Here is a 19,727-nt window from a genome sequence, read left to right as displayed (position 1 = left end):
TTGAGCTTCAACTGGCTCCTTCTCAACTTCAATGAAATTGGGCTCTAAAGTTTTTTAGCTCCTCAATGTCAACACTTTACAATGCTCTTTCCTTGGATTTCTCGGATTCTCCATATCTCTAGGTAAAGCACCTTGTGATTGGTTCCTAGTTCAGTAGCAAGCTGCCCCATTTGGTTTTCCAGATTTTTCAATGTAGCTGCTTGGCTTTGAATTAAGGTATCATTCTTCACCATGTATGCCTTTAACAAATTTTTTAAGTCATTGGATGATTCAGCTTGGGATGGTTTCTGAGCTTGTTAGGGAAAACTAGGTGGCTGGGTCGATCTAGGTTAGGCATAAGTGTTACTGGTTCCAGCCCCTTGGTTACTCTAGGAAAAATTTAGGTGGTTTTGCCATGATTGGTTATAGAAATTAGCTTGTATTCCTTGTCTTTCTCGATTTTGGTTCTGGTTATCCATGTAATATATGGATTCTAGGTTCGATAGACATTCTTCAAACAAATTTCCTTCCCCACAATAGACACAGGCTATATTTTCAAATTGATTTGGTGGTTGTGCTGCAAAAATATTAGACCCATTAGTAGTAAGATTTTTTAACATTGAGGATATTGATGACACTTGATATGTGAGTGAATTAAGAGCATCTACTTCATGTATTCCAGCAACTCGTCTTCCTAATGTTGCTCGATTGGTTGGCCATTGATAATTGTTACTAGCAATCCTCTCAATGATTTCATAAGCCTCATTATAAGACTCAGAAAGTAGAGCACCATTAGCAAAAGCATCCACTACCATTCTTGTGTGAGCATTGAGACCATTATAAAACATCTCAAGTTGGATACAATGTGGGATTCCATGATGAGGGCACTTCCGTAATAATTCTTAGTACTTTTCCCATGCCTTATACAAGGGCTCATCATCTATTTGTTGGAAGGCAGTGATCTCATTCCTCAACTTAGCATTCTTGCTAGGTGGGAAATACTTCATGAGAAATCTTTCTACTAATTCTTGCCATGTGGAAATTGAATTTGGTGGCAATGAGTTCAACTAGGCTCGAGCTCTGTCCCTTAGCGAATACAGGAACAACTTTAATTGTAATGCACCTTCGTGTACTCTGGCTAACTTGAAAGAGTCACTCACCTCTATAAACAGTCTTAAATGGAGATGAGGATCTTCGGTAGGCATTCCATTGAATCTGCCCACAGTTTGAAGCATTTAGAACATCACTGGCTTCAGCTCGAATTGTTGTGCATCAATTTCAGGTCTCCTAATACCTGGATTAAGGTCATGAAACACTGGCATAGCATACTATCTTAAAGCTTTATCCCTATCATCAGGAATAAGGATAGGATTTTGAGCAAGGTTTGCTTTGTTTTCTTGATTCAAAATTTCAAGGTTTATCTCTTCGGTCCTTCTCTGATTCACTTGTCTTCTTCGCTGTCCAAAAGTTCTTTCTATCTCAGGGTCTACAGGGAGTAAATCGATAATTTGGTAAATACTCATAAACACTTGAAATAATCACAGAAAAATTAATTAAGTTAAAATTTAATAGAAAAATAAACCAAAATGCAAAACTAACAAATTCACAAATAATGACTTTTTAAAATAGTCGCCGGCCACGGCGTCAAAAACTTGGAACGATGGAAATGTACAAGTGTACACAATCACAACAAGTAATAAAGTGTTAAGTAAATGTTGAGTTATCGTACCCACAGGAACTATTAAAAGAATTATTTATGAATGCTATTTAAAAACACTTTGGTGGAAAAAAATATTTTAAGTTGAGAGGGTGATTAAAAACCAAGAATTTAACTAAGTGAAATAAATAAATGAATGAAGTAAAAGTCTACTACACGATTTCAAAATATGATTTAATCAAGATGGCATAATTTTGTTAGATTAATTACATTTCTTAACTTAGAATTATTAAACTCATGTTTATATTGTTACGAATAAATTCAAGGCAACTCGGTAATTTGCTAACTTATGAACATACTCACCTACAAAAATCCATTCATCTTTTGACTATATCCCTATGTCAATTCAATTGATTAAACAAATCTTAATAGGCAAATATGTTATTGCAGATATATACTTATTAAATCGAAATAATCTCTTGTACATATCTATAACATCTCTAATTAGAGCCTAAATGGAAAAGTGGTTTTGAAACCACAAATTCGAGGTAGAAATATTCCTCTCGATAAAGTTTTAAGGTCTACTGTGTGATTTAATAACTGTGTGAAAATATCAACGAGGAATTTTGCTGATAAGGTGTCCAATTGAGTTATTAGGACTAAATTGCAATAACTAAAAAACATGTGTTCTAGTTGATTAATGGGGCGTAACTGTGACGGGATTAGAAATTTGAAGTCCTTATTTAGCAATTATACCATTATATGTCATTGTAGACAAAAATGGACATAGGAGGGATAAAATATCAAGGTTTAAATGGAAGGGCATTTTGGTCCATTGGTTATTAAAAGAATTAAAAGGGAAAATAGTAAAAAATTATGTCCATCTTCATCCTCTTCAGCCGAATATCACAAGAAGCCATAGCTAGGGTTTCTTTCATCTTCCAAGCTCAAAGTAAGTGCATCCTAGCCTCGTTTTTAATGTTCTTTATATTTTTGAAGCCCTCGTAGCTCGATTTAGCTATTTCTACCATTTAAGCTAGGCTTCATGCTCAAAAATATACCCATGAATGAAATTCTTGTGCTTTGATGTCTAATGAATGAATATGAAAGTTTGATATGTGATAAACAACTTTTACTAGGTAGTTTTTAGGTGAAATTGATAAAAAGGACTTAATTGTAAAAGTTGTAAAAATTGTGTAAATGTGTGAATAAATGAGAAATGTGGGTTGGTATAAGAGAGAAAATGATTTGGCTAGGCTTGGATAATGAGAAAAATGAGTACTTTTCATTTTATAAGCCTAGGGGCAATTTCGTGATTTTATGAAACTTTAAGGGCAAAATTATAATTTTTCCATAGTGTGATTTTTTGACTGAATAGAATAGTGCATGTATTAAACAAGTTAAATGTGCTATTTTAGACCAAGAGGGACGAGGAATAGTCCTTGACCATGGAAAAGGCAAGGTTGCGGATTAAATTGCAAATAGTCACATTTTGCACCGAGATAAGTTGTGTGTAAGTAATTCAACAATTCCATTATTATGCATTTAATAATTGATATTCTATGATATATGTATGAATGCCCTAATGAAATTGGCTTGTGATGATTTAATAAAAGTTTGGTGATAGCTTTAAATCTCAAAAGTCTCGAGAGACCCTGATGAATGCTTAGGATTCAGATGTCATGACACCACAATTAATGAGATCCCATGTGAGACCATGTCTGGGACATGGCATTAGCATTCGAGATGAGAGCCAGTGTAATACCATGTCTGGGACATGGCGTTGTCTTTGATATGTATGCTAGTGTAAGACCATATCTGAGATATGGCATCGACATCGGTATATGATTTCATGTAAGACCATATCTGGATATGGCGCTGATATGAGATTTCATGCAAGACCATGTCTGCGACATAACATCAATATGAGATCCCATGTAAAATCATGTCTGGGATATGGTATCGGCACCGACATGAGACTTCGTATAAAACCATATCTAGGAGATGGCATCGATAAGTAGACCCATGTAAGACCATGTCTGGGACATGGATTTGGCATTCTATTTGGTGTATGATGATTCCAAACGTCCTTTAGTATTTTGAGTAATTCAACGGGCCATTCAAGATTATGATTAAGAAGTGGGGAAGAATCAGTAAGAATGTATGGTATAGGTATGTATGTAAACCTCATGAGTATTGGACTCAATTCATGTTGGGAAATTTGTTATAGGTATGAAAGAGTAAGATAAGCATGATGTTCAAATACATTTGTTATCAATTCTCAATATGTTCATTATGTGTAATATGATAATGTGGTGGTAATTGATAGTGTGTTTAATCCATGAGTTTCATAACCTATGTTGTTTATTATTTGCACTCGACTTACTAAGCTATATGCTTACCTCTTTCTTTTCCTTTTTCTTTTAGCATCGTCAAGCTAGCTCGGGGATCGTAAACATCAGAGCTCAAGTCACACTATCAACAAATCTTTTAGGCTATAATTGGTTTACTACATTTAAGTATGGCATGTATAAGGGACTTAGTATTTTGTTATATGTGTCATATTTGTAGCCAAATTGATGGCTCATTTTGGTATATTATTCCATTTTGTATATGGCCATGAAATATGGCTCATATTGATTATTGGGTTGAAATCCCTAAATATTGATACATGCATGAGACGTGTTATTAACCTTGTGGTGTGTGCCAAATTGGCTGTAAACAACAGTTGATAAAAATGTGGAATTTATGCTTGATGGATAAATGATGTTAATTGGCATGGTCACCATATTAATAAAGGTAAAGAAATGGATTGAATGAACTTAACAAGTCAAGGAGTCCCAATTAGGTATACTTGATATGAATTTATCATGCATGAGTTAAAGCTATGGATGTCTAAGTAACCCTTTTTTATTGCCATGATAATCACCGTTGGCATATGCGTGTGTGTAGGGGATTGTTAAGGGTGACAAGAGGGCTTGGAAAATAGCCTCAAAGATGTCCATACGAGTCAACACACGAGCGTGTATCTAGGCCGTGTGTGACACACGATTAGCCCCATGGGCGTGTCATTCGGTCGTATGTGCCCTGGACCCTAGTTTTACAAGTCAGTATGCATGGTAGTAAACACATGGGTAGCGACACAACTGTGTGTCTTAGACGTGTGGAGGACATGGCCTCAGGACATGGGCGTGTGCCCAGGCCGTGTGAAGTTTGCACTTTTAATGCGAAAATTAAATTCGCCACATGGCCTGGCACACGGGCGTGTGACTTGGCCGTGTGATTCTTAATTGATGCTGACGTCATAAACAGAGAGTTACATGGCCCGAAGACATGAGCATGTCCTTGTGCCCACACAGGCGAGTGACCCTGTTTTATGAAAATTTTCTTAAAGTTCACGGTTTAGTCTTGAACCACCCCCGATGTATGCTTTGGGACTTGTAGGCCCGTAATAGGGATGAGTTGCATGCGTATGTATAGTTTTTATTTAAAATAAATTATATGGCTCGGTTCTATGTATATGTTTACGTTTTAGTCCAGTAATGCCTTGTATCTCTCCCAGCGTTTGACACGGGTAAGGGGTGTTACAATTATTGGTTCAGAGCTACGAATTAGTTGGTTCTAAGACAATGTAGCGAGTGTGGAATTCTAGCTATACATGCCATACATACATTATGATAATGTAACAACCCCTGACAATTTAAATTGTGTTTTATATAGTAAATGGATCCCGAACGAGCAATTGCCGATGATGTAGAAAGTAACATGCCTGCTCCCGCTGAAGGAGCAGTACCATTTGATAGTAGACCAGAGACAGTTAGTAGTGGAGAAGGAGGCAGAGAAGGCTTTCTCCACATGATGAATAATTGGTACACTGAGTTTGTTCAGACAAACCCAGGTGTTCAACCTCCCCCACCCTGCCTATTCCTCAGCCTACCCCTATAGCTCCCCAAGTTGTTGAGATAGTGAGAAAGGAAAGGCCTGTAGTTGACCGGATTAGAAAGCAAGGAGCAGAAGAGTTCCAAGCTAACATAAATGATATCTGAAAAGAGCAGAATTTTGGCTCGAGAATACCATTCGGGTCTTTGATGCATTGTCATGCACACCGGAGGAGTGCATGAGTGTATGGTATTGCTTACCATACACTCGTGTTGGTTGTGCCGAGGGAGAAAGTGACTTGGGAATTTTTCCAAGAAATTTCGCAAGAAGTATATCAGTCAAAGGTTTATGGATCAAAAGAGGAAGGAGTTCCTTGAGTTGAAACAAGGTAAACTGATAGTTACTGAGTATGAGCGTGAGTTTGTGAGTCTTAGCAAATACGCTTGGGAATGTGTATTTACCGAAGCCATCATATGCAAAAGATTTGAGGATGGGTTGAATGAAGACATTCGATTGTTGATCGGTATCCTTGAGTTGAAAGAGTTTGTTGTGTTGGTCGAGAGAGAATGCAAGGCTGAAGAATTGGCTAAAGAAAAATGAAAAGTTGATCTGGAGTCTCGAGACTTGAGGAAGAGGCAGTTGAGCAAGTCTTTCCAATCTTTATCTAAGAAGTCGAGAAAGTTCACTACTCGATCTAATGCCTCTGCTGGGTATTCAGGCAAGATTAGGAGTAAATAGTACACGGTTTTGAAAGCTCAGATACTTCAATCGCTAATGTTGGGAATGCTCGACTCAATAGATTCGGATGCCCCCAGTGCAGGAGATATCACCCCGGAGAGTGTCGAGGGAGCGATAGAACCTGTTTTAAGTGAAGTTCCCCTGACCATTTTATTAGAGATTGTCCCTAGAGGATACGAAGTTTCAAGGAATAAGGTCAGATAGCAATACTAATAAGGGAAGGCCTTAGAAGGATCCGAGTAGTGGGACAAGTAGTAATGGTGCACCTAGGGAGTCTGCGGTTAGACCAGAAGGTAGGGCATCTGCGAGGACCTACGCCATTCATGCTCGCGAAGAGGCCTCTTCTCCTAATGTAATTACAGGTACGTTTTCTATCTATGAAACTTTTGTTGTTGCTTTGATTGATCCGTGGTCTACCCATTCATATATTTGCATGAAGTTGGTGTCTAATATGAACTTGTTTGTTGAATCTACTGAGTTTGTAATAAAGGTGTCAAACACGTTAGGCAAGTATGTGTTAGTTGATAAAGTGTGTAAAAACTGCCCTTTGATGATTAGATGTCATTGTTTTCCAACTAATTTCATGTTATTACCGTTTGATGAATTTGATGTAATTCTTGGTATGGATTGGTTGACCACTCACGATGTGGTAATGAATTGTGTAAGAAAGTTTATTGAACTGAAATGTGAGAATGGTAATGTTCTTCGGGTTAAACCAAATGAATTGAATGGCATGCCTATAGTGATTTCTTCCATGTCTACTCAGAAATGTGTAAGAAAGGGGTATGAAGCTTACGTTGCCTTTGTGTTGAACACTAAAGAGTCTGAGTTAAAGATTGAGTCGATACCAGTAGTATGTGAATATCCGAATGTGTTTCCAGAAGAATTGTCGGGTTACCTCCTATTAGGGAAGTAGAGTTTGGCATTGATTTGATGCCTGGTACTACGCCTATCTCGATTGCTCCATATAGGATGGCCCCAACAGAATTAAAAGAGTTGAAGGTTTAGTTGCAAGAGTTGACTGATAAGGGTTTTGCGAGACCGAGCTTTTCACCTTTGGGCACTCCCGTATTATTTGTGAAAAAGAAAGATGGTTCGATGAGGCTATGTATAGATTATTGACAACTCAACAAGGTTACTATAAAGAATAAGTATCCTTTGCCAAGGATTGATAACCTATTTGATCAATTTAAGGGAGCCATTGTATTTTCAAAGATAGACCTAAGGTCTGCTACTATCAGTTGCAGGTTAAAGAGTCAGATGTGCCTAAGACTGCCTTCAGAACGAGGTATGGCCACTACAAATTTCTTGTTATGCCATTTGGGTTAATGAATGCTCCTGCCGTGTTTATGGATTTAATGAACTGAATATTTCGGCCATATTTAGATAAGTTTGTTGTAGTGTTCATCGATAATATTCTGATTATTCAAAAGATGAAGTAGAGCATGTCGAGCACTTGAGAACTATTTTGTAGACTTTGAGGGACAAACAGTTGTATGCCAAGTTTAGTAAGAGTGAATTTTGGCTTCGTGAAGTTGGGTTTTTAGGACACATTGTTCCAGGAGACGGTATTTGAGTTGACCCAAGTAAGATTTCAGCCATTGTTGACTGGAAACCAATATGTCTCTAAAAAGGGCCCTCGAGACCTAAAACATGCAATTGAAACGGTTCGAGACCAAGCCAGAAATATTAAAAATTTTCCGAATACTTAGACAAATCAAAACAATTTATTTCATTATTCCTTATAAAACTGCCCACCTGTGTCATAGTCACTAAATAAATCATAACTCGAGTCACAAAACTCAAAATTTAAATTCTTGAATTTTCCCTGAAACTAGACTTATATGTACTAATTTTTTTCCAAAATTTTTGATCTAGTAGATTAGTACAATTTATTAGTTAAAGTTTTCCCTGTTGCACTGTTTGACTACTCTGACCTCTCCTCACTACGAATCAATTTACTCCCTATACAAAATTCAAATAACCATGTTGTTTGTTTCTCTTGAAAGTATATTCACTAAGGAATCTATAAACATAAACTATAACTCCTAATTATTTTTGTACAAGTTTTAGTGAATTTATAAAGTTAGAATAGTGGATTCAGAAATCTCTCTGACCTTGTCTCACTAAAATTCAAATATCTCTTAATATACACTTTTTTTGCTTACTCTGTTTCTTTCATATGGAAATAGACTCAATAAGCTTTGATTTCATTCATCACCTAATTCCATTTCTACTATTCTTGGTGATTTTTCAAGATCACGTCACTGCTACTGTTCAATACTGATTAAATGCTAATTTCACTTTTTCATGATTTCTTTGTATTAACTACCATTTAGACATACATAACACCAAAACATGTTCTTCATTATCCATTTTCAATAGCTAATCATTATCAAATATTTACATACCATTCTTTAGCCATATCATAAAGACATAAACACAAAATAGCTAAGTCCCTATACATGTCGTAAACTAGAACGTTTGTAAACGAAGATACCCATTTGGTAACTTGATAGTCGATAGTGTGAACTGATCTCTGACGACCTCCAACCCGAACTTGCTTTTAAGTGCTCTGAAACATGGGAAAGTGAAAGAAGTAAGCTTATAAAGCTTAGTAAGTTCACATGTAAAATAATAAGCATTAGCAATCAATTTAGCTTACTACTATGCTATCTTAATTTGCTTAAATAATGTTTAGTTCTTACTTTCCCATCTTACTCATCAGTAACCTTACCAAAGGCTCAGAATACAAAAGGCACCTTACTTAATAGCTTGCTTAGATACCTGCAACATCTCACTTAACACATGAGAACACTTTCATAATATAGGCATATTGCCAATCATGTTTTAAAGTGTCACAAGCATAACTGAAAGCTCATCACTTACTTAATACTTGATAATCTCAATTACTTACAACCTCAATATTAAATAAGCCTTAAATGCATACCTGTACTTTTTCTTCATGTTCTCACCTTGTTGTTTCTTTGACTTACTCTTTGGATTACTCGGGAACCTTTTTCTTTTTGAACTTACCATTGCCATGTCTTGACGTGGTCTTACGTGGTATCTCCCCAATGCCATGCCTTGGCATGGTCTTACATGGGACCTTTTCCATATAGTAACTCATCAATGCCATGTCTTGACATGGTCTTACATGATTTCCTTGCCTTATAGAACTTATCAATGCCATGCCTTGGCATGGCCTTACATAATATCCTTATCTTACCAAATGCTATGTTCCAAACATGGTCTTACATGGTATCCTTGTCTTACCAAATGCCATGTTCCAAACATGGTCTTACATGGTATCTTTGTCTTACCAAATACCATGTTCCAAACATGGTATTACATGGTATCCTTGTCTTAGTGCCAATGCCACATCTTGATGTCGTCTTACATGGAGTCCTTAATCAATGCTGATGCCATGTCTTAACATGGTCTTACACGGGATCCTTGCCTTACCAATGCCATGTTTTGACATGGTCTTACATGGTATCCTTAACCGTCAATTCCTCTTTCCTCCTTAAATGCCATGTTATGAACATGGAATTTTCCGTCAGTTCTTCCTTAATTGTCATGGTACAACCATGGACTTTGAGATATCAATGCCTTGTCAAGTCATAGCTGAAACATACTTGCTCAAATTCTAAAGGCTAGTCGTATAACTCAATAATAACAATACTAATAATAATAATTGCATAATAATAAAATGCTACTCAACTTACATACTTACATTCTCAATCTCATCATATCGTCAACTTAACTTATTCTCATCAAACTATGCTAGTCAATACTTTCTTGTTATCATACAAAGCCATAAAACAAAATATGGTCTTACATATAAATTATACAAGTTCTCTTTCCAATATTGAATTAATATCGAACATTAATCATTATATCTAAAACTTAATACTGAAGTATTTATGGCCAAAATATCAATTTATCATTCAAATATGCATAATTAAATGCTTATTAAACATATGAACTTACCTCGATACCAAAACAACCATTTTACCAACTTTCCTGATTTTCAATTTTTCTACTGTTCTAGGTCCAAATCTCACTTTTCGAGATCTAAAACATCATATTTCACTTATTTAATTAATTTACTATTCAAAACATTCCCTAACTCAAACTTTGGAAAAATTACCTAAATATTTGCAGAATTATGATTTTGCCCCTAGGCTTAGCAATTAAAATTTATCCATTGTTCTTATGTTTTATGATACACTGAACATTTTTCCCTTCTATGGCAACATCAAATTCTCACTCGATCATGTACTTATGAACATTAGGTATTTTTACCGATTATGTCGTTTTACTCATTTTCACTTAAATCGCTTAGCAAAAGTTGTTTAACATAATTTCAAGCTTCATATTCTACCATAAAACATCAAAATAAACACATTTAACCTATGGGTATTTTTCCAAATATGAACCTTAGCATGAATTATTGCTAGAATAAGCTAAATCAAGTTATTAGGACTCCAAAAACATAAAGAACATTAAAAACGAGGCTAGAATGGACTTACTATTGAGCTTGGAAAGCTTGAAAACCCTAACCATGGCTTCCCCCATGCTATATTCGGCCTCCATGAAGAAGATGGACCAATTTTGACTTTATTTTCCCTTTTTAATTTTTTTAATTACTAAATGACCAAAATGCCCTTAAAGGCTTTTCTTTCAAATTTGTCCTATTCTTGCCCATTTTTGTCCAAATTTAAATATAATGGTCTAGTTACTAAATAAGAACTTCCACTTTAAGAACCCATTTCAATTAAATCCCCTTTATTATCTAAAACACACATTTTGCTAATTTTACCATTTAGTCCTAATTATCAAATTAGGCACTTATACATAAAATTTCTTCACGAAATTTTCACACAATTATTCAATCAATGAATAAACCTTAAAACTTAATCAGAATAAATTTTTTTGACCTCAGGTTCGTGGTTTCACAACCACTATACCGTTTAGGCCCTATTCGGGATGTTACATTACCATTCGGCATCAAATTAATCACACAATCAATATGCAGTTATAACATGATTCCGTAACGTCTTTTACCGTGCGAACTTACCTTGTTCGCAGATGATTATTCCATGACCTTCTCTTTCCCCCGATTTATAACCGATCTATTTGTTTCACAATCAAAACATAATAAATCAATTTGTTAATTAACTCAAATATCAAATCAAGTTCAAACTCAAACCATTCTGTCATTTAATTACAATTAGTAAAAATATCTTTATTTGTAACACCCCTTACCCGAGACTGTCGCCGGAGTCAAGCACGAGGCGTTACCTAACTTAACTTACTAATTCGGGGCATAAAATTTGCTTTTAAAATTAATTTATTTACATTTCATTCAATATGTCCCTAAAAAGGGCCCTCGAGACCTTAAAACATGTAATTGAAACGGTTTTGGACAAAATCGGGAACATTAAAAATTTTCCGAATACTTAGACAAATCAAAACAATTTATTTCATTATTCCTTATAAAACTACCCACTTGCGTCATAGTCACTAAATAAATCATAACTCGAGTCAAAAAACTCAAAATCTAAATTCATGAATTTTCACTGAATAAACTTTAGTCCTAGTTATCAAATTAGGCACTTATACATAAAATTTCTTCACGAAATTTTCACACAATTATTCAATCAATGAATAAACCTTAAAACTTAATCAGAATAATAATTTTTGACCTAAAATTCGTGGTTTCACAGCCACTATTCCGTTTAGGCCCTATTTCAGGATGTTACATTATTCCTCACAAATGGTCAACACAAACATAGTCATTATCCATTTCATTCCAATTTGAACTATCATGAATATAGTAGGAATTTATAATAGTTCATGAAACCTAAAAGAAAGTCTCAGAGACTTATATATTTGGATAGCATTAAGATACTCTTTAATAAATAACATTAATACACAAATCAAAATATGGTAGTATAATTAGGCATTTAATATAAATTCAGACAACATTCAAATTCTACATTCCAACAACCTAATTGACCCAATGAAATAAACTTTAATAATAATTTCAGTTAACTTATTATTGCAGCACATATTAGTCACTAATTACACTCTCTTTGACAATTTAAACAACATTAATTAACATTATTATCAGCTTTTTCTCCTGTTGTAATAAATGGTCCATTAATCGTCCAAACAATATTAGATACGGTTATTTATCACTACTTAATCAACTCATTAACTAACACTTAAAACATAAATTCTGTAGCATTTACTCTACTTTTATCCTCATTTATTAACTTTAATAACAGTTGTATTAACCCCTTTAACATTCAGATTTTTACACATAAGCTGTAACTAATAAATATCATTAATATAACACATCAAAAGTTATTCGGTCATTCATATACAGCATCAATCTGGTCTTTTATTATCTTCCCAGCTACATTAATAATAGCATCAAACACTCTTTTTCTCAAGTTCCAAACATAATAAATACATAACTATATATTCATTGACAACTTCAACTATTATAAACAAAATTTAAAGTTACTCAGACTACATTTATTGACATCTAAACAACAATTTATTGCTGCATTAATACACCAACAGCAGTTCATAAAACAACATGCATACACCCTTTTCTAAGTATCCTTATCACTGCAATATTCAATAGCATCAACCATGATCGAACAGTAATAACAGAGCAACAATTAACAATACTAATAAGGGTACAATTCGGACAGCATCTAACAGTTTTCCCTAATTTGCAAACACAAAAGAATAAAAGTTTAAGGAAAGCTTGCTAATATTTTCCAACACCGATTCTATCAATTCAAATTTTTGTTCCTTCCCTCACACATTTGGTCAAACTTAAATCAATAATTTAACCAAAATTCATCAATGAAAAGATGTAGGCAAATGGGAGTTTAGAAGAGTTACCATTCCAGTTCAAAATTTTTAACTTTTATTCAATCAATTTCATGGTTTTCCACTACATGCAGCCGACCTCCTCTCTAGCTTCCATACTCTCCTTCATTCTTATTTCGGTTGAAGAGAATGAAAAAAATGAACATTATTATGGCTTTGTTTTATTTATTTATTATTAATATACCATTTACTATTTTAACCTTCATAATTTAATTAGAAAACCATATAACATAAGCCCATGACCGTCCATCCCATGGTTTAATGGCCCAATTGCAACATAAAGATCCCATCTTTAATTAATCAAAGTAATTAAGCACTTTAACAATTAGAATGTCACTTGTATATTTTACGCGATTAAGTCCTTTTTATCAAATTAGACCACCAATTGGTAAAATTAAATCACAAAATTTTCACACATATCAAATAACATGTTGTAATTACCAAAAATAATATTAAAATAATTTTATGACTTTGGATTTGTGGTTCCAAAACCACTATTTCGACTAGGATCTAAACCGGGTTGTTACACTTGACCTTTTAAATTGTGTTTTCGTATAGTAATGGATCCCAACCGAGCTAAAGCTAATAACGTAGAAAGTAATGCGCTGGATCCCGCTCAAGGGGCAGCACCAGTTGAGAGTAGACCCGTGACCGTGAGTCAGGGAGGAGGAGAAAAGGCTAGGGAAGCCTTTCTCCATATGATTAATACCAGGTATACGGAGTTTGTTCAAATGAACCCGAACGCTCAACCCCCTCCACCCCCACCTATTCTTCAACCTATCCCCGTAGCACCCCAAGGTATGGACTTCGTGAGACTGAATAGACCTCCAATTGATAAGATTTGAAAGTAAGGAACCGAAGAGTTTCGAGCTAGTATAGATGATGATCCCGAAAGGGTAGAGTTTTGGTTCGAGAATACCATCAGGGTATTTGATGAGTTATCATGCACACCTGAGGAATGCATGAAGTGTGTAGTATCACTCCTGAGAGACTCGGCTTATCAATGGTGGAACACCCTTGTGTCGGTTGCACTAAGGGAGAGGGTTAATTGGGAATTTTTCCAAAAGGAGTTTCATAAGAAGTACATAAGTCAAAGGTTTATCGACTAGAAGCAAAAGGAATTCCTTAAGTTAAAATAGGGTCGAATGTCTATAACGGAATATGAGCGTGAGTTTGTGAGACTTAGCAAGTACGATCGGGAGTGTGTATCAATCGAGACCATCATGTGTAAAAGGCTTGAGGATGGATTACATGAGGACATCCAATTACTGGTTGGCATCCTAGAATTAAAAGAGTTTGTTGTACTAGTTGAAAGAGCTTGCAAGGCTGAGGAATTAGCTAAAGAGAAAAGAAAAGCTGAGTTTGAGTTTCGAGATTCGAAGAAAAGCATATGAGTAAGGGCCAGTTCTGCATTGCTTTTCAAAAGCACTTCTGGCTCCAAAAGCACTTCTAGCAGAAAAGCTATCAGAACAAGCTGCTTTTAGCTAAAATTTTTAGCTTTTTCTCTCCCAAAAGCACTTTTAGTGCTTAATTACTTTTTCACCCCTCTAATAACATAGTACTTCCCCTTTTTTTCTTGATACTTAATTACAAATGTGTTAAAATCATTAATTAAAAATAAAAAATATTTTTTAAAATACTAATTAAAATATTTAATAGTTATATTTAAATATTTAAAATATAGTTTATATATTCTAATTAAATTTTATAAATAATTAATATTTATTGCTTAAAATATTTAAAATTTATATTTTATATATTAAAATATTAACAAGAAGTTATAATATTTTTTTATATTCTTACTAAAATATAATAATATTAACTAATCTAAATATTATTTAAATGCATATTTGTTACTTGATAATAACATGTCTAAAATGAGCATTTTATTTCTCAAAAGCACTTTTTGACAGCAATGCTAAAGACTCAAATTTTAAACCAATTTTTTTAAAAGTACTTCTTAAAAGCACTTTTCCACAGTACTTTTCAAAAGCGCTTTTCAAAAGCATTGCCAAACTAGCCCTAAGTCACTATAGTCCTCATCTAAGAAATTGAGGGAGTTTAATAATCGATCGAGTGCTTCAGTTGGATACTCAAATAGAAATAAGGGTAAGCAGTATTAGAATTCAAAAGCTCAGACTACTTCAATTTCTATTGTTGGTAATGCTCGACTAAGTAGACCGGAGTGTTTACATTGTGGTAGACATCACCTCGACGAGTGCAGAGCTAATGATAAAGCTTGTTTTAAGTGTGGTTCCCAAGATCATTTCATTAGAGATTGCCCCGAGATGGTTGAAAAGGAAAGATTTTAGAGTGCAAGATTGGGCAATGCTATTTCTAGAGGGAGACCACAGAGCAATCTAGGAAATGGAGTGAGTAGAAAGAGTACAGCTAGAGATCCAGCTGTGAGACCCGTGGTAGGGCACCTTTGAGGACTTCATCTCCTGACGTGATTACAAGTACTTTTTCTCTCTATGATACTCATGTTGTTACTTTGATTGATCCGGGATCTACCCATTCGTATGTTTGTGTGAAATTAGTGTCTAACATGAATATGCCTGTTAAGTCTATTGAATTTGTGATAAAAGTGTCAAACCCTCTAGGCAAGCATGTGTTAGTTGACAAAGTATGTAAGAATTTCCCTTTAATGATTATAGGTCATTGTTTACCGGCTAATCTTATGCTTTTACCATTTGATAAATTTGATATAATACTTTGTATGGATTGGTTGACCATGTAATGCCCCAAAAATTTGGAGTCTTTAATTTTTTACTATCTAGCACAAATTACATGTTTGTTTTACTGGCTTAGTGATTTGAGTGGGTCTAAGAGTGTTTGAGAAGCTTGGGTTCAAGTCTTGGCTTTTGAAAAATTTTTAGTATTGCTCTTAAATGAATCTAGACACTGTCATATAGGCCTTATAAATAATAGTGATTGCTTTATGACAAAGAGAGCGTGTGGTCTAGTTGCAAGGTGGCGTGTTGCTTCTGCTGGGGGACTTGAGTTCGAGTCCCAGGTTGCGCAATGGAGTGATTATTTTGCTGTTGAGCTGGGTAGGTAGTGGAGTTAGACTAAGACTCTAAGGTTGAATTGGTCATGAGAGTTTGAATAGAGTTTGAATGGGATGTTGGAATGTTTTGTGGAGAGAATCAGGGAGAGATATTAGGAGAAAATCAAGGAGTTTGAGGGTGTGGATGTGGTAGTGCCGAATTGGGTCTCTAGTTACTTACAATTTCGGTTGTAACTCTTTTGGGGAAGTATTCCTTGTTTTGGTTTCTCATTTTGGCACTTCTCTTTTGCATTTTTCTCTATGGCCAAATATTTTTGGTTCGTAAAAATGTAAATCACACTTTTGTCAATTGCTGGTAAGCTGAGTGCTTCTTTGTACCTTTTAGGTTTATGGTTTTTGTCTTTTGATTTTCTCTCCTAGCCGAACCTCTCTTTTCTCTCTTATCTATGTTTCTTTTCCTTCTACCCTCTTTGCTCAATTTTTATTGGTGAACCAGTTGCTCACTATCCTTTCTTCTCCTCTTTTTCATCCATTTCGGTTGGTGTCATTGGTTCATGACCGATTCTCTCCTCCTCATCTCTTCATTTTGTTGCAGTTTGACGATTGTGGTAGGTACATTCGACTCTTACTTTTTTTTCTTTAATCTTTTTCTGGTTACCTCTGCTTTAAGCCGAATGCTCCTCCCTTCTCTTATTCTCTTATAGCTGATTCTTGTCCTCTTCTTTTAGGTGTGCTATTCTTTTGATTCTCATAAGTTTCCTCGAGAAGTGAAGGAGTTTGGTGATATTTAGCCGTCGAAACCATTTTCTTATCACTCGATTTAAGGTAAGTATGTGGGCAAACATGTGGGGTGTTGGCCGAATACCCTACATTTGGTTTTAAGTGTTATTTAGGCAATAGGTTTCGATTCAAATCTTTGGATTATGTGATTGTTATTAATGGATTCCCTGGATAATGCAGCTTTTCAATAAAAGCGGGTGTGGCCAACCTTCGATTAACATTATTGACAGGTTAAACTTCATTCGTGGATTAAGGCAAGTGTTGTTGCTGTTCTTTTTGGGATTAAGTATTAATAAGAGGGTGTTGACCCTAATGTCAAACATTTAACCGAATGTCTTGATTAAATAAGGTTTGTGTTCGAAGGCTTTTTGCAAATGGTCGCAACCAGGTGTGTAATCACACCCCTTTTCAACTGTAAAACGGCAAAAGCCGAAAAGCCAAAGGTGTGGTGTTTGAGGCCACACCTGCATGCGATCGCTCGTGTGGTAAACCAAGCCCACGAATCATGAGCGTAAGACTGTAGAGGCCACCATGGGCGTCCTCATGGGCTCAGGCTGTTTTGGGCCATGCTGGGTCGAAATGGGTCATGTGGGCCAATGGGCTCATGGGCATCGCACGGATAAAATCGATGATACGTGGTAGTTACTGAACTAGGCTATGTAGTTCTCATGGTTGTGGTAATTTTTGGGCTTGATGGGCCACACGAGCGTGTGGGCCTACTTGGCCGCATAATGGGCCTTGGGCCCTTTTATACTGTTAGGCTCGTTAAGGTTATACGAGTCACTCGAGGTGACTGTAGACCTTCTGATGAGTCGAAAAGAGTACCTAGACCCCAAGACAGGTAAAATGACCAAGATACCCCTATAGGGTAAAATGATTATTTTACCCCTCAAGGGTAAATGACTGATTTTTGCTATGATTTGACTGTACTGAGCATGACATTCTGCACACTTGTATGATTTATGACATGACATTTTGCATGGGGTTGGAATACTGTTAAGGAGGAAGTGTATTATATTGGTGGCTTCGCCACATATACTGTTACTGGTGGCTTTGCCACATATACTGATACTGGCAGCTTTGCTGCGATACTGTTACTGGCAGCCTTGATGTGATAATGGTGTGTTGGCTGGGTGGGTCGACTTTGTCCCCACATGGTGTGTTGGTGGTACGGAGTGGTGTGTTGGCTGGTTTGGGATGGGTTGCATTATTGAACCACATTATTACTATATTGGGCTAAAGCCCACTCTATTCTATTTCTAAGTAGGGTCCAGGCCCAGACTATTACTGTATGTTGTATACCTATTGACTGATAGGGGATTACACACTGAGTTTTCGTAAACTCACTATTTCTTTTTGTCTGTGCAGTTAATCCCCAGCTATAAGTGATTTGGTGCTGCGAAGGACTCGGAGGTAGCCACACGACTGTAATTAATTTACATTTGGTTTTATTTATACTTAAAGTTTTTTTTTGGTTTATTTTTTTAATAAGGCCATTTATGGGATATAATTTTTAATTGGGCTTTTATTTATTTACTTAAAACTGCTAGTTTTAAGAAGTCGTGTTTCCAAAAAAATAACTGTTTTTTCAAAAATATGTGTTTCAACTTCTAGGTTTTAAAAGCTTCCGCAAAACTTAAACAGATTAGTATATCAAAACAATTAATCTGGTAAAATGTTTTGACAATATGATTTGGTAATAGTAAAGAACTTGACTCACTAAAGTTTTCACAATGACACTTTGGTGTGACACACCGGATTCGGCCATAACATCTAGGTCGGGTTCAGGGTGTTACATTTAGTGGTATCAGAGCTAGATTGCAAAACTCAGCTGTGGAATGAGTTTTGAAAATCTTTGAAATTTTTAGAAAACTATTCTTGAAATATTTTAGAGGATTCGCAAGTATGGCACACTGAGTCTCCGGCGCCAAATTCGCAAGTTCCTTGATAACTGATGATTTGTCAGACTAAAATACAATACTAAGATTACTTTAGATATGAGATTGTACTGTGATACTCTAGTTAGAGTAAACTGAAACTGTAAGAAATTAAAAACTGTAGTGAGACCTTCATCTGCGAAAACCAACTCTGAATACTGTTTTTCATAAGATATCTATTAATAATTACTAGAATAACTAACTAATACATAAAACTTCTAGACTAGATAATACGTAAATCTATATGAGCACAAGAGTTACTCGTGAAAGGGGTACTAGAGGCTGCGGTAGAGGCCGTAGAAATGCTACGGCTAGGGTTGGGTATTCGGCGTTGGGCCACATGCCTAACGTTGAGGTGAAGGAGGCACCAGCTTCACCGGTAACTGAGATGGGATCATATGATCGAGCAGTTGGGGATGATGCACTATCCCAGGATATGCTTCGAATTTTGGAGAGAGTTGCTGGAACCAATATAGGTGTGGTGGGCTGTGGGTCAACTTTGGAACAACTCCGGTCTAATGGAGCGAAAATTTTTAGGGGTATTTCTGAAGTAGCCCCTAATGTGTCTGAATAACAGTTGGAAGCCACGGAGAGAATAATGGATGATCTCGACTACACTTCTGAGAAAAAACTAAAGGGTGCAGTGTCTTTACTGCAAGACGAAGCCTATCAGTGGTGGCTTACCGTGAGAGACGGTACTCAGGCCAACCGGTTAACATGAGATTTCTTTAAGGCGGCATTCCAAGGGAAATATGTGGGCACAAGTTATGTGGACGCCCAAAGAAGGGAAATTTTGAGCTTGACCCAAGGGAATAAATCTGTGGCAGAATCT

At 35.8% G+C, this 19,727-nt stretch overlaps 1 non-coding gene across 1 annotated transcript; it reads left to right on the top strand.

The window, feature by feature from the left end:
* Positions 1 to 849: 849 nt before the first annotated feature.
* LOC121213256 (small nucleolar RNA R71) lies at positions 850 to 956 on the top strand. The gene has a single exon (XR_005908639.1). It is a non-coding gene; the product is annotated as a small nucleolar RNA R71 (small nucleolar RNA).
* Positions 957 to 19,727: the final 18,771 nt, after the last annotated feature.

This window comes from Gossypium hirsutum, chromosome A13 (assembly GCF_007990345.1).
Source record: "Gossypium hirsutum isolate 1008001.06 chromosome A13, Gossypium_hirsutum_v2.1, whole genome shotgun sequence".
NCBI lineage: Eukaryota > Viridiplantae > Streptophyta > Magnoliopsida > Malvales > Malvaceae > Gossypium > Gossypium hirsutum.
Note: the sequence above shows the minus strand (reverse complement) of the source record. Positions and strands in the feature narration are given on the sequence as shown.